We start from the raw sequence: 12,467 nt of genomic DNA on the forward strand, positions 1-12,467 counted from the left end.
CAAATGAGTGGAAGGTTTCATTGATTCTATGGAGACAATCTGAGCCCCTAACCCTAACCTCCCAAACCCTTAGCTAGGGTTAGGGTTAGGATAATAAGAAAAGATAGAGGATGTTTGATGGCATGGTTGTGTTCTAGGACAGAAAGGATTGTTAGGAAAAGTGATATTTCAATGTTATCTTCACCTTTTTTTTCTTGCTTATATGGCTCTATGCACTCCTTTGCCCTGAATGGGAATGATGACTTAAATATCCAAAAAGAAAAAGTTTGAAAGAAAGGGCTTTGGGTTTTCAAAGTTTTACATTTGGCATTAATTGCACTGGCATTTTAACAGTTACATTTAATATGTATTGGTTATTCCTGACAACCTATTTAACCCTGAAACAATGCTCATCGAGAACACCTTTCGGCACGCAATTTCTAATGACAGACTACTCCTCAAAAAATAAAATTGGAGCACAGTTCATACATTTTCTTTGGCTTAACAAGATTGTTGAGTGTTTTAAAGCTAATAGATTGATGCCCTGAGTTATATTTTCCACTCAAATGAGTGGAAGGTTTCATTGATTCTATGGAGACAATCTGAGCCCCTAACCCTAACCTCCCAAACCCTTAGCTAGGGTTAGGGTTAGGATAATAAGAAAACATAGAGGATGTTTGATGGCATGGTTGTGTTCTAGGACAGAAAGGATTGTTAGGAAAAGTGATATTTCAATGTTATCTTCACCTTTTTTTTCTTGCCTATATGGCTCTATGCACTGCTTTGCCCTGAATGAGGAATGATGACTTAAATATTCAAAAAGCAAACGTTTGAAAGAAAGGGCTTTGGCTTTTCAAAGTTTTGCATTTGGCATTAATTGCACTGGCATTTTAACAGTTACAGCTAATATGTATTGGTTATTCCTGACACTTAACCTATTTAACCCTTAATCAATGCTCATCGAGAACACCATTCGGCACGCAATTTCTAATGACAGACTGCTCCTCAAGAAATAAAATTGTAGCACAGTTCATACATTTTCTACGGGTTAACAAGATTGTTGAGTGTTTTAAACCTAATATATTGATGCCCTGAGTTATATTTTCCACTCAAATGAGTGGAAGGTTTCATTGATTCTATGGAGACAATCTGAGCCCCTAACCCTAACTTCCCAAACCCTTAGCTAGGGTTAGGGTTAGGATAATAAGAAAACATAGATGTTTGATGGCATGGTTGTGTTCTAGGACAGAAAGGATTTATAGGAAAAGTGATATTTTAATGTTATCTTCACCTTTTTTTTCTTGCCTATATGGCTCTATGCACTGCTTTGCCCTGAATGGGAATGATGACTTAAATATCCAAAAAGCAAAAGTTTGAAAGAAAGGGCTTTGGATTTTCAAAGTTTTGCATTTGGCATTAATTGCACTGAAATTCTAACAGTTACAGCTAATATGTATTGGTTATTCCTGACCCTTAACCTATTTAACCCTGAAACAATGCTCATCGAGAACACCATTCGGCATGCAATTTCTAATGACAGACTACTGCTCAAAAAATAAAATTGTAGCACAGTTCATACATTTTCTGTGGCTTAACAAGATTGTTGAGTGTTTTAAAGCTAATATATTGATGCCCTGAGTTATATTTTCCACTCAAATGAGTGGAAGGTTTCATTGATTCTATGGAGACAATCTGAGCCCCTAACCCTAACCTCCCAAACCCTTAGCTAGGGTTAGGGTTAGGATAATAAGAAAAGATAGAGGATGTTTGATGGCATGGTTGTGTTCTAGGACAGAAAGGATTGTTAGGAAAAGTGATATTTCAATGTTATCTTCACCTTTTTTTTCTTGCCTATATGGCTCTATGCACTGCTTTGCCCTGAATGGGAATGATGACTTAAATATCTAAAAAGCAAAAGTTTGAAAGAAAGGGCTTTGGCTTTTCAAAGTTTTGCATTTGGCATTAATTGCACTGGCATTTTAACAGTTACATTTAATATGTAATGGTTATTCCTGACACTTAACCTATTTAACCCTGAAACAATGCTCGAGAACACCTTTCGGCACGCAATTTCTAATGACAGACTACTCCTCAAAAAATAAAATTGTAGCACAGTTCATACATTTTCTTTGGCTTAACAACATTGTTGAGTGTTTTAAAGCTAATATATTGATGCCCTGAGTTATATTTTCCACTCAAATGAGTGGAAGGTTTCATTGATTCTATGGAGACAATCTGAGCCCCTAACCCTAACCTCCCAAACCCTTAGCTAGGGTTAGGGTTAGGATAATAAGAAAACATAAAGGATGTTTGATGGCATGGTTGTGTTCTAGGACAGAAAGGATTGTTAGGAAAAGTGATATTTCAATGTTATCTTCACCTTTTTTTTCTTGCCTATATGGCTCTATGCACTGCTTTCCCTGAATGGGAATGATGACTTAAATATCCAAAAAGCAAAAGTTTGAAAGAAAGGGCTTTGGCTTTTCAAAGTTTTACATTTGGCATTAATTGCACTGGCATTTTAACAGTTACAGCTAATATGTATTGGTTATTCCTGACCCTTAACCTATTTAACCCTGAAACAATGCTCATCGAGAACACCATTCGGCACGCAATTTCTAATGACAGACTACTCCTCAAAAAATAAAATTGTAGCACAGTTCATACATTTTCTGTGGCTTAACAAGATTGTTGAGTGTTTTAAAGCTAATATATTGATGCCCTGAGTTATATTTTCCACTCAAACGAGTGGATGGTTTCATTGATTCTATGGAGACAATCTGAGCCCCTAACCCTAACCTCCCAAACCCTTAGCTAGGGTTAGGGTTAGGATAATAAGAAAACATAGAGGATGTTTTATGGCATGGTTGTGTTCTAGGACAGAAAGGATTTTTAGGAAAAGTGATATTTCAATGTTATCTTCACCTTTTTTTTCTTGCCTATATGGCTCTATGCAGTGCTTTGCCCTGAATGGGAATGATGACTTAAATATCCAAAAAGCAAAAATTTGAAAGAAAGGGCTTTGGCTTTTCAAAGTTTTGCATTTGGCATTAATTGCACTGGCATTTTAACAGTTACATTTAATATGTAATGGTTATTCCTGACACTTAACCTATTTAACCCTGAAACAATGCTCGAGAACACCTTTCGGCACGCAATTTCTAATGACAGACTACTCCTCAAAAAATAAAATTGTAGCACAGTTCATACATTTTCTTTGGCTTAACAACATTGTTGAGTGTTTTAAAGCTAATATATTGATGCCCTGAGTTATATTTTCCACTCAAATGAGTGGAAGGTTTCATTGATTCTATGGAGACAATCTGAGCCCCTAACCCTAACCTCCCAAACCCTTAGCTAGGGTTAGGGTTAGGATAATAAGAAAACATAAAGGATGTTTGATGGCATGGTTGTGTTCTAGGACAGAAAGGATTGTTAGGAAAAGTGATATTTCAATGTTATCTTCACCTTTTTTTTCTTGCCTATATGGCTCTATGCACTGCTTTCCCTGAATGGGAATGATGACTTAAATATCCAAAAAGCAAAAGTTTGAAAGAAAGGGCTTTGGCTTTTCAAAGTTTTACATTTGGCATTAATTGCACTGGCATTTTAACAGTTACAGCTAATATGTATTGGTTATTCCTGACCCTTAACCTATTTAACCCTGAAACAATGCTCATCGAGAACACCATTCGGCACGCAATTTCTAATGACAGACTACTCCTCAAAAAATAAAATTGTAGCACAGTTCATACATTTTCTGTGGCTTAACAAGATTGTTGAGTGTTTTAAAGCTAATATATTGATGCCCTGAGTTATATTTTCCACTCAAACGAGTGGATGGTTTCATTGATTCTATGGAGACAATCTGAGCCCCTAACCCTAACCTCCCAAACCCTTAGCTAGGGTTAGGGTTAGGATAATAAGAAAACATAGAGGATGTTTTATGGCATGGTTGTGTTCTAGGACAGAAAGGATTTTTAGGAAAAGTGATATTTCAATGTTATCTTCACCTTTTTTTTCTTGCCTATATGGCTCTATGCAGTGCTTTGCCCTGAATGGGAATGATGACTTAAATATCCAAAAAGCAAAAATTTGAAAGAAAGGGCTTTGGCTTTTCAAAGTTTTGCATTTGGCATTAATTGCACTGGCATTTTAACAGTTACAGCTAATATGTATTGGTTATTCCTGACACTTAACCTATTTAACCCTTAATCAATGCTCATCGAGAACACCATTCGGCACGCAATTTCTAATGACAGACTGCTCCTCAAGAAATAAAATTGTAGCACAGTTCATACATTTTCTACGGGTTAACAAGATTGTTGAGTGTTTTAAACCTAATATATTGATGCCCTGAGTTATATTTTCCACTCAAATGAGTGGAAGGTTTCATTGATTCTATGGAGACAATCTGAGCCCCTAACCCTAACTTCCCAAACCCTTAGCTAGGGTTAGGGTTAGGATAATAAGAAAACATAGATGTTTGATGGCATGGTTGTGTTCTAGGACAGAAAGGATTTATAGGAAAAGTGATATTTTAATGTTATCTTCACCTTTTTTTTCTTGCCTATATGGCTCTATGCACTGCTTTGCCCTGAATGGGAATGATGACTTAAATATCCAAAAAGCAAAAGTTTGAAAGAAAGGGCTTTGGATTTTCAAAGTTTTGCATTTGGCATTAATTGCACTGAAATTCTAACAGTTACAGCTAATATGTATTGGTTATTCCTGACCCTTAACCTATTTAACCCTGAAACAATGCTCATCGAGAACACAATTCGGCATGCAATTTCTAATGACAGACTACTGCTCAAAAAATAAAATTGTAGCACAGTTCATACATTTTCTGTGGCTTAACAAGATTGTTGAGTGTTTTAAAGCTAATATATTGATGCCCTGAGTTATATTTTCCACTCAAATGAGTGGAAGGTTTCATTGATTCTATGGAGACAATCTGAGCCCCTAACCCTAACCTCCCAAACCCTTAGCTAGGGTTAGGGTTAGGATAATAAGAAAAGATAGAGGATGTTTGATGGCATGGTTGTGTTCTAGGACAGAAAGGATTGTTAGGAAAAGTGATATTTCAATGTTATCTTCACCTTTTTTTTCTTGCCTATATGGCTCTATGCACTGCTTTGCCCTGAATGGGAATGATGACTTAAATATCTAAAAAGCAAAAGTTTGAAAGAAAGGGCTTTGGCTTTTCAAAGTTTTGCATTTGGCATTAATTGCACTGGCATTTTAACAGTTACAGCTAATATGTATTGGTTATTCCTGACACTTAACCTATTTAACCCTGAAACAATGCTCATCGAGAACACCTTTCGGCACGCAATTTCTAATGACAGACTACTCCTCAAGAAATAAAATTGTAGCACAGTTCATACATTTTCTATGGCTTAACAAGATTGTTGAGTGTTTTAAAGCTAATATATTGATGCCCTGAGTTATATTTTCCACTCAAATGAGTGGAAAGTTTCATTGATTCTATGGAGACAATCTGAGCCCCTAACCCTAACCTCCCAAACCCTTAGCTAGGGTTAGGGTTAGGATAATAAGAAAACATAGATGTTTGATGGCATGGTTGTGTTCTAGGACAGAAAGGATTTATAGGAAAAGTGATATTTTAATGTTATCTTCACCTTTTTTTTCTTGCCTATATGGCTCTATGCACTGCTTTGCCCTGAATGGGAATGATGACTTAAATATCTAAAAAGCAAAAGTTTGAAAGAAAGGGCTTTGGCTTTTCAAAGTTTTGCATTTGGCATTAATTGCACTGGCATTTTAACAGTTACAGCTAATATGTATTGGTTATTCCTGACACTTAACCTATTTAACTCTGAAACAATGCTCATCGAGAACACCTTTCGGCACGCAATTTCTAATGACAGACTACTCCTCAAAAAATAAAATTGGAGCACAGTTCATACATTTTCTTTGGCTTAACAAGATTGTTGAGTGTTTTAAAGCTAATAGATTGATGCCCTGAGTTATATTTTCCACTCAAATGAGTGGAAGGTTTCATTGATTCTATGGAGACAATCTGAGCCCCTAACCCTAACCTCCCAAACCCTTAGCTAGGGTTAGGGTTAGGATAATAAGAAAACATAGAGGATGTTTGATGGCATGGTTGTGTTCTAGGACAGAAAGGATTGTTAGGAAAAGTGATATTTCAATGTTATCTTCACCTTTTTTTTCTTGCCTATATGGCTCTATGCACTGCTTTGCCCTGAATGAGGAATGATGACTTAAATATTCAAAAAGCAAACGTTTGAAAGAAAGGGCTTTGGCTTTTCAAAGTTTTGCATTTGGCATTAATTGCACTGGCATTTTAACAGTTACAGCTAATATGTATTGGTTATTCCTGACACTTAACCTATTTAACCCTTAATCAATGCTCATCGAGAACACCATTCGGCACGCAATTTCTAATGACAGACTGCTCCTCAAGAAATAAAATTGTAGCACAGTTCATACATTTTCTACGGGTTAACAAGATTGTTGAGTGTTTTAAACCTAATATATTGATGCCCTGAGTTATATTTTCCACTCAAATGAGTGGAAGGTTTCATTGATTCTATGGAGACAATCTGAGTCCCTAACCCTAACTTCCCAAACCCTTAGCTAGGGTTAGGGTTAGGATAATAAGAAAACATAGATGTTTGATGGCATGGTTGTGTTCTAGGACAGAAAGGATTTATAGGAAAAGTGATATTTTAATGTTATCTTCACCTTTTTTTTCTTGCCTATATGGCTCTATGCACTGCTTTGCCCTGAATGGGAATGATGACTTAAATATCCAAAAAGCAAAAGTTTGAAAGAAAGGGCTTTGGATTTTCAAAGTTTTGCATTTGGCATTAATTGCACTGGCATTTTAACAGTTACAGCTAATATGTATTGGTTATTCCTGACCCTTAACCTATTTAACCCTGAAACAATGCTCATCGAGAACACCATTCGGCATGCAATTTCTAATGACAGACTACTGCTCAAAAAATAAAATTGTAGCACAGTTCATACATTTTCTGTGGCTTAACAAGATTGTTGAGTGTTTTAAAGCTAATATATTGATGCCCTGAGTTATATTTTCCACTCAAATGAGTGGAAGGTTTCATTGATTCTATGGAGACAATCTGAGCCCCTAACCCTAACCTCCCAAACCCTTAGCTAGGGTTAGGGTTAGGATAATAAGAAAAGATAGAGGATGTTTGATGGCATGGTTGTGTTCTAGGACAGAAAGGATTGTTAGGAAAAGTGATATTTCAATGTTATCTTCACCTTTTTTTTCTTGCCTATATGGCTCTATGCACTGCTTTGCCCTGAATGGGAATGATGACTTAAATATCTAAAAAGCAAAAGTTTGAAAGAAAGGGCTTTGGCTTTTCAAAGTTTTGCATTTGGCATTAATTGCACTGGCATTTTAACAGTTACATTTAATATGTAATGGTTATTCCTGACACTTAACCTATTTAACCCTGAAACAATGCTCGAGAACACCTTTCGGCACGCAATTTCTAATGACAGACTACTCCTCAAAAAATAAAATTGTAGCACAGTTCATACATTTTCTTTGGCTTAACAACATTGTTGAGTGTTTTAAAGCTAATATATTGATGCCCTGAGTTATATTTTCCACTCAAATGAGTGGAAGGTTTCATTGATTCTATGGAGACAATCTGAGCCCCTAACCCTAACCTCCCAAACCCTTAGCTAGGGTTAGGGTTAGGATAATAAGAAAACATAAAGGATGTTTGATGGCATGGTTGTGTTCTAGGACAGAAAGGATTGTTAGGAAAAGTGATATTTCAATGTTATCTTCACCTTTTTTTTCTTGCCTATATGGCTCTATGCACTGCTTTCCCTGAATGGGAATGATGACTTAAATATCCAAAAAGCAAAAGTTTGAAAGAAAGGGCTTTGGCTTTTCAAAGTTTTACATTTGGCATTAATTGCACTGGCATTTTAACAGTTACAGCTAATATGTATTGGTTATTCCTGACCCTTAACCTATTTAACCCTGAAACAATGCTCATCGAGAACACCATTCGGCACGCAATTTCTAATGACAGACTACTCCTCAAAAAATAAAATTGTAGCACAGTTCATACATTTTCTGTGGCTTAACAAGATTGTTGAGTGTTTTAAAGCTAATATATTGATGCCCTGAGTTATATTTTCCACTCAAACGAGTGGATGGTTTCATTGATTCTATGGAGACAATCTGAGCCCCTAACCCTAACCTCCCAAACCCTTAGCTAGGGTTAGGGTTAGGATAATAAGAAAACATAGAGGATGTTTTATGGCATGGTTGTGTTCTAGGACAGAAAGGATTTTTAGGAAAAGTGATATTTCAATGTTATCTTCACCTTTTTTTTCTTGCCTATATGGCTCTATGCACTGCTTTGCCCTGAATGGGAATGATGACTTAAATATCCAAAAAGCAAAAGTTTGAAAGAAAGGGCTTTGGCTTTTCAAAGTTTTGCATTTGGCATTAATTGCACTGGCATTTTAACAGTTACAGCTAATATGTATTGGTTATTCCTGACACTTAACCTATTTAACCCTTAATCAATGCTCATCGAGAACACCATTCGGCACGCAATTTCTAATGACAGACTACTGCTCAAAAAATAAAATTGTAGCACAGTTCATACATTTTCTGTGGCTTAACAAGATTGTTGAGTGTTTTAAAGCTAATATATTGATGCCCTGAGTTATATTTTCCACTCAAATGAGTGGAAGGTTTCATTGATTCTATGGAGACAATCTGAGCCCCTAACCCTAACCTCCCAAACCCTTAGCTAGGGTTAGGGTTAGGATAATAAGAAAAGATAGAGGATGTTTGATGGCATGGTTGTGTTCTAGGACAGAAAGGATTGTTAGGAAAAGTGATATTTCAATGTTATCTTCACCTTTTTTTTCTTGCCTATATGGCTCTATGCACTGCTTTGCCCTGAATGGGAATGATGACTTAAATATCCAAAAAGCAAAAGTTTGAAAGAAAGGGCTTTGGATTTTCAAACTTTTGCATTTGGCATTAATTGCACTGAAATTCTAACAGTTACAGCTAATATGTATTGGTTATTCCTGACCCTTAACTTATTTAACCCTGAAACAATGCTCATCGAGAACACCATTCGGCACGCAATTTCTAATGACAGACTACTGCTCAAAAAATAAAATTGTAGCACAGTTCATACATTTTCTTTGGCTTAACAACATTGTTGAGTGTTTTTAAGCTAATATATTGATGCCCTGAGTTAAATTTTCCACTCAAATGAGTGGAAGGTTTCATTGATTCTATGGAGACAATCTGAGCCCCTAACCCTAACCTCCCAAACCCTTAGCTAGGGTTAGGGTTAGGATAATAAGAAAAGATAGAGGATGTTTGATGGCATGGTTGTGTTCTAGGACAGAAAGGATTGTTAGGAAAAGTGATATTTCAATGTTATCTTCACCTTTTTTTTCTTGCCTATATGGCTCTATGCACTGCTTTGCCCTGAATGGGAATGATGACTTAAATATCCAAAAAGCAAAAGTTTGAAAGAAAGGGCTTTGGATTTTCAAAGTTTTGCATTTGGCATTAATTGCACTGAAATTCTAACAGTTACAGCTAATATGTATTGGTTATTCCTGACCCTTAACCTATTTAACCCTGAAACAATGCTCATCGAGAACACCATTCGGCACGCAATTTCTAATGACAGACTTCTCCTCAAAAAATAAAATTGTAGCACAGTTCATACATTTTCTATGGCTTAACAAGATTGTTGAGTGTTTTAAACCTAATATATTGATGCCCTGAGTTATATTTTCCACTCAAATGAGTGGAAGGTTTCATTGATTCTATGGAGACAATCTGAGCCCCTAACCCTAACCTCCCAAACCCTTAGCTAGGGTTAGGGTTAGGATAATAAGAAAACATAGAGGATGTTTGATGGCATGGTTGTGTTCTAGGACAGAAAGGATTTTTAGGAAAAGTGATATTTCAATGTTATCTTCACCTTTTTTTTCTTGCCTATATGGCTCTATGCAGTGCTTTGCCCTGAATGGGAATGATGACTTAAATATCCAAAAAGCAAAAGTTTGAAAGAAAGGGCTTTGGCTTTTCAAAGTATTGCACTTGGCATTAATTGCACTGGCATTTTAACAGTTACAGCTAATATGTATTGGTTATTGCTGACACTTAACCTATTTAACCCTGAAACAATGCTCATCGAGAACACCATTCGGCACGCAATTTCTAATGACTGACTACTCCTCAAAAAATAAAATTGTAGCACAGTTCATACATTTTCTGTGGCTTAACAAGATTGTTGAGTGTTTTAAAGCTAATATATTGATGCCCTGAGTTATATTTTCCACTCAAATGAGTGGAAGGTTTCATTGATTCTATGGAGACAATCTGAGCCCCTAACCCTAACCCTAACCCTATCCTAACCCTAACCCTTAGCTAGGGTTAGGGTTAGGATAATAAGAAAAGATAGAGGATGTTTGATGGCATGGTTGTTTTCTAGGACAGAAAGGATTGTTAGCAAAAGTGATATTTCAATGTTATCTTCACCTTTTTTTTCTTGCCTATATGGCTCTATGCACTGCTTTGCCCTGAATGGGAATGATGACTTAAATATTAAAAAGCAAACGTTTGAAAGAAAGGGCTTCGGCTTTTCAAAGTTTTGCATTTGGCATTAATTGCACTGGCATTTTAACAGTTACAGCTAATATGTATTGGTTATTCCTGACCCTTAACCTATTTAACCCTTAATCAATGCTCATCGAGAACACCATTCGGCACGCAATTTCTAATGACAGACTACTCCTCAAAAAATAAAATTGTAGCACAGTTCATACATTTTCTGTGGCTTAACAAGATTGTTGAGTGTTTTAAAGCTAATATATTGATGCCCTGAGTTATATTTTCCACTCAAATGAGTGGAAGGTTTCATTGATTCTATGGAGACAATCTGAGCCCCTAACTCTAACCTCCCAAACCCTTAGCTAGGGTTAGGGTTAGGATAATAAGAAAACATAGAGGATGTTTGATGGCATGGTTGTGTTCTAGGACAGAAAGGATTGTTAGGAAAAGTGATATTTCAATGTTATCTTCACCTTTTTTTCTTGCCTATATGGCTCTATGCACTGCTTTGCCCTGAATGGGAATGATGACTTAAATATTCAAAAAGCAAAAGTTTGAAAGAAAGGGCTTTGGCTTTTCAAAGTTTTGTATTTGGCATTAATTGCACTGGCATTTTAAGAGTTACAGCTAATATGTATTGGTTATTCCTGACCCTTAACCTATTTAACCCTGAAACAATGCTCATCGAGAACACCATTCGGCACGCAATTTCTAATGACAGACTTCTCCTCAAAAAATAAAATTGTAGCACAGTTCATACATTTTCTATGGCTTAACAAGATTGTTGAGTGTTTTAAACCTAATATATTGATGCCCTGAGTTATATTTTCCACTCAAATGAGTGGAAGGTTTCATTGATTCTATGGAGACAATCTGAGCCCCTAACCCTAACCTCCCAATCCCTTAGCTAGGGTTAGGGTTAGGATAATAAGAAAACATAGAGGATGTTTGATGGCATGGTTGTGTTCTAGGACAGAAAGGATTTTTAGGAAAAGTGATATTTCAATGTTATCTTCACCTTTTTTTTCTTGCCTATATGGCTCTATGCAGTGCTTTGCCCTGAATGGGAATGATGACTTAAATATCCAAAAAGCAAAAGTTTGAATGAAAGGGCTTTGGCTTTTCAAAGTATTGCACTTGGCATTAATTGCACTGGCATTTTAACAGTTACAGCTAATATGTATTGGTTATTGCTGACACTTAACCTATTTAACCCTGAAACAATGCTCATCGAGAACAGCATTCGGCACGCAATTTCTAATGAAAGACTACTCCTCAAAAAATAAAATTGTAGCACAGTTCATACATTTTCTGTGGCTTAACAACATTGTTGAGTGTTTTAAACCTAATATATTGATGCCCTGAGTTATATTTTCCACTCAAATGAGTGGAAGGTTTCATTGATTCTATGGAGACAATCTGAGCCCCTAACCCTAACCTCCCAAACCCTTAGCTAGGGTTAGGGTTAGGATAATAAGAAAACATAGAGGATGTTTGATGGCATGGTTGTGTTCTAGGACAGAAAGGATTTTTAGGAAAAGTGATATTTCAATGTTATCTTCACCTTTTTTTTCTTGCCTATATGGCTCTATGCAGTGCTTTGCCCTGAATGGGAATGATAACTTAAATATCCAAAAAGCAAAAGTTTGAAAGAAAGGGCTTTGGCTTTTCAAAGTTTTGCATTTGGCATTAATTGCACTGGCATTTTAACAGTTACATTTAATATGTATTGGTTATTCCTGACACTTAACCTATTTAACCCTGAAATAATGCTCATCGAGAACACCTTTCGGCACGCAATTTCTAATGACAGACTACTCCTCAAGAAATAAAATTGTAGCACAGTTCA

Source organism: Lepisosteus oculatus, chromosome 7 (genome assembly GCF_040954835.1).
Source record: "Lepisosteus oculatus isolate fLepOcu1 chromosome 7, fLepOcu1.hap2, whole genome shotgun sequence".
Classification (NCBI taxonomy): domain Eukaryota; kingdom Metazoa; phylum Chordata; class Actinopteri; order Semionotiformes; family Lepisosteidae; genus Lepisosteus; species Lepisosteus oculatus.